Source organism: Octopus bimaculoides, chromosome 12, assembly GCF_001194135.2.
Source record: "Octopus bimaculoides isolate UCB-OBI-ISO-001 chromosome 12, ASM119413v2, whole genome shotgun sequence".
Taxonomy (NCBI): Eukaryota; Metazoa; Mollusca; class Cephalopoda; order Octopoda; family Octopodidae; genus Octopus; species Octopus bimaculoides.
The window spans coordinates 7,946,618-7,950,973 of NC_068992.1; the positions used below are offsets into that span (position 1 = coordinate 7,946,618).

The 4,356-nt window shown below is 38.0% G+C and overlaps 1 protein-coding gene across 8 annotated transcripts in view; it reads left to right on the plus strand.

Moving 5' to 3' along the window:
- The window catches only part of LOC106870433 (ubiquitin-associated protein 1), a 52,666-nt gene that overhangs the window by 4,632 nt on the left and 43,678 nt on the right, over window positions 1–4,356 (plus strand). For 3 of the 8 annotated variants that reach the window (XM_014916509.2, XM_014916508.2, XM_014916505.2), the window contains exon 1: window positions 1,824–2,004. The exons of the other annotated variants lie outside the window; for them this stretch is intronic. The gene's annotated coding sequence lies outside the window, so the exon portion shown is untranslated. Of the gene's footprint in view, window positions 1–1,823; window positions 2,005–4,356 lie in introns of those variants that run through there. 8 annotated transcript variants of the gene reach the window in all.

A 4,356-nucleotide genomic window follows, 5' to 3' on the forward strand; every position in this document is an offset into this window, starting at 1 on the left:
TATATATATATATATATGTATGATGCAAGGGGCATCAAAAGTAAAATTCAATCATGGTGTATAATTAATTCGTTATTTTTGCAATACTTCAGCCTTCATTTGTTGAACCTATGGTGACAAACGTTCCTTTTACATACACGTGGCTTTTACATAAAAGTCGGTTGAGCAAACAGCCCTAGCTGGCCCCATGGAAAAGCTTTTGAAATGGACGAGTAAACGAGAAAACCTCGCTATGCTGTCGCTCGATTTGTTAGCAGTAACGAGTAAATCATATGAAATCACAACCTACTGTCTTAAAAACAAAGGAAGGACATTTTAAATAATGCAGATTTTATGTAAACATGTAAAAGAAAAAAATTTTAATGGGTGCAATTTGAACACTTTTGATCAATGTTGACTATAGGCTAAGCAAACATAAAAAAAAACAAGTGTATTAATCATTCGGAAATCCCAAGCACGTCGATACTGAATGAGTTATCGAGGTTGACAGATGACATATTTGGAGGTGTGTCTGTAAAGAATATGCGTGTGTATACGCACACATATACTTAATATTATTAAAATATTTAACTTCCTTGTATTGTCATTTCGATACAAGGAAATAATTTTACGTCATTACAAATCATTTTCACTTTGATTCACACATTTTAAATGTATCTGTGTGGCTACACACGCAAACGATGTACACTAAAATATTGGATACTATTGAAAGTAACCTCCTACTCCTGACTTAAATCAAAACATACAACGATTCTCTCTTTATCACCTCCTTCCTCCTTCTTCCTCATCACCAGCCCGCAACTCTGTATACTTAGTCTAGTCTATTAAGTACGGTCCTAAAAGTTTATCCGGTGCATCTACCCACTTCTCCCCCCCCCATCCTTTTATCATTCATACACTCTCTTCCTCTTCTCTTAAAAACGCTGTTGTTTAAAAACCTCCACAACCCCGTGACCATCCCATTTTTTTTGATTATTCAGGCAATATTTCGAGGACTACCTCATACAATGTATCTTTCATACGCTTCATGGACAGTGGCGTATAAATTTAGAAAGAGATTTCGCTGTTATTTCCAGCAGCTCACGTGTTTAGTGGTAGGTAGGGTTTTAATGGAATCGCTCGAGTCAATTGATTGTGTAGTCTTGGGTTCAAAGACGTTCCAAGCGCGACTATTTCTACTTTTTTTGTTACATTCAGATATCGTGTATCTAGGACTACATTATCCGGTGTGTCATTTTTCTTTTTTCTTTCCATCTTTTTTTTTCTTGTTTGTTGTGTGTAAGTTGAGAAGGATTTAGCTTCTATTTCTATCATACCGAGCGACCACGTAGACATTGTTGTTTGCTCATTTACAAGCTGTTTTCTATCTCTGCATCTTTGTTCTGATCTATCCGTCTGTCTCCTCTTTTCAGCATCACTGACTATATATATATATATATATATCTCCCTTTCTCCTTCAAAAATCTACCTCTCTCCATCACTCTTTCACAATCAACATTTTTTTTTCTATTCTCCAACGTATCGCACTTCCTCCCCCCCCCTCTTTTATGTCTATCGTTATCTCTCCATTCGTCTGTCTGTCTCTCATCTATGTCAGTTTGTCTATCGATGTCTCTCTGCCTTTTATACACATCAATGCCTCTCTCTTTAATGCTGGCATCTTGTCGATCCATCTCCAACCTCACTCACGAACTCTGTCGTCGTCACTCTTTCTCCATCTGGCTGTCTCAGCATCGAACATTTCCCCCTCCCTCTTTCTTTCCAAATCCGCTCTTCTCTTCGTCGCCATCGCAATTTCTTTTTCACTCTCATAATTCCGTTCCACTTTACTCAGCCTCTACCTCTCACTCCTCCAACTGCTCTACTCACACTCATCTTACACACAGAACAACTCAGCTGATTTACCAATAATCACTTGTATATCCTACAGAGAAAGCGATGTTGCTGTCCTGTCATGGTTTACCTACAAACCCATCACATTCCACTATAAACAGGCTTTAGCGAGTATGTGTTTTTTTGTTTTTGTTTGTATTTGCCACTTTCTTACTCTAACACACTATTTATTTATTTATTTATTTATTTATTTATTTATCTTTCTGTCTGTCAATCTATGTATATGTCTACCTGAGTACATATTTCTTTGTGCCACACGTTTATGTATTTATATCTTTACACACGTTCGCATGAATGTGTGTATATATATATATATATATATATATATATATATGTATGTATATCGTTTATGTAAATATTGTACCTACCCATTTTGTGTGTACATGTTTGTGTTAGTATGTGTGTGTGTCGTGCTTGAGTGAGTCTAAATATGTATGTGTGTGTGTGTGTGTGTGTGTATTCTTATCATTCTTCTTTCCACTCATCTCCCTAGTGTTGGTAATGCTAGTACCTGGTACTCTCTATCAGTACTTTTTCTACCTATCTTGTAACACCTCTTCATTTACTCTTGTCCACCTCTATTACTACCCGTTCATCCTTTGCCACCCTTTCATCTCAATTACTGTTTCTCCCATCATAATCTCGCATCTTCTACTCACCCATCCATCCTGGTTCTTCCATCCACCTTCTCAGTCTCTTGCCATGGATGAATGAACACGTCACAGAGTAACGATGACTCTTTAGTCTTACAAGGGAAACTCACCAGTGCTGGTGCCCTACTAAAATGCATGCAGTACGTCCTGTAATGTGGTTGATGAAAGGAAGAGCATCATGCTATAGAAACCAAATCCCAAATTGAGTTTACAAGTCAGATATTGTCGTCTGATCCATCTGGGAAGGCAATAACAAACAAAATGTCAACTGACTCAGATTGCTGTGACTTGTTCAACTCCTCTTAGCACCAGCATTGATAGTAGACCTAAAATAACGGTGACGTTACATGTGTGAGTGTGTATGTATCACGTCCTCACGTTGTTGTTTTTTTGTTATTGTTTTTCGTGTTTTTTTGAACTTATATATATATATATATATATATATAATGTACATGCATATATCCATACATATATGTACATACCTGCATCTATATGTAAACATACATGCATATATGGGTAGAGGACATCACAAAGAAACGTTAAACACAATGAGAAACGAAAACATAAAGAGGAAGACAGAAAACGAACTTTTTTTCGAACAACGAAAAAAACAAACAAAGAAACGAGACATGCAACATAAAGAATATTACCCTTCTTCAGTTGTCCCTGTTCCATCTACTCCGCGTTTCGAAGGCAAGGACATTACGTGACTTCGTTGGAACAGTCCTTCCCGCAAAGCAAATATATATATATATATATGTATATGTATGTGTATATATATATATATATATATATGAGTGTATGCATGTGTGTGTGTGTGTATATATGCCCATAGACATGGCTGTATGCTAAGAAGTTCACAACCACTAAGTTACGGGGATGTAAACACACCAGCATCGGTTGTCAAGCGATGGTGGGGGGACAAACACAGACACGGACTTCTTTCAGTTTCCATCTACCAAATCCACTCACAAGGCATTGGTCGGTCCGAGGATATAGAAGAAGACACTTGCCCAAGGTGCTATGCAGTGGGACTGAACCCGGAACCATGTGGTTGGTAAGCAAGCTACTTACCACACAGCCACTCCTGCGCCTGATAGAAGATTACAAACAAATGACATTTTTATATGACCAGTAACTTTGTTTACAATCAGTACACAATGTGACTGCAAGGACACACACACAAGCATCATTTGTTTCTATGCCCACCTCCATTTTAGCATCTCTTTTACACATTCAGAGATGCGAAGCCAGCAGATAATTTACTGATGGGGAAAAATACATCATTATCACCGATTGTAACTTGAGATTTTTGGAGAGGTACAAATGTAAACAGAGATATGCATACATACATATCTTTGATATTTTATCTGTTATAGTCATTAGACTGTGACCATGCTGGAGTATTGCCTAGGAGAATTTTATGCCTGGTACTTATTATGTTGGTCTCTTTGAACCATTAAATTATGGGGAAGTAAACACACAAACATCAGTTATCAAGCTGTGGTGGTGGTGCAAACACAAACACACATATTTATATATGTGTGTGTATGCAAAAGGCTTCTTTCAGTTTCATCATCATCATCATCATCATCATCGTTTAACGTCCGCTTTCCATGCTAGCATGGGTTGGACGATTTGACTGAGGACTGGTGAAACCGGATGGCAACACCAGGCTCCAGTCTGATTTGGCAGAGTTTCTACAGCTGGATGCCCTTCCTAACGCCAACCACTCAGAGAGTGTAGTGGGTGCTTTTACGTGTCACCCGCACGAAAACGGCCACGCTCGAAATGGTGTCTTTTATGTGCC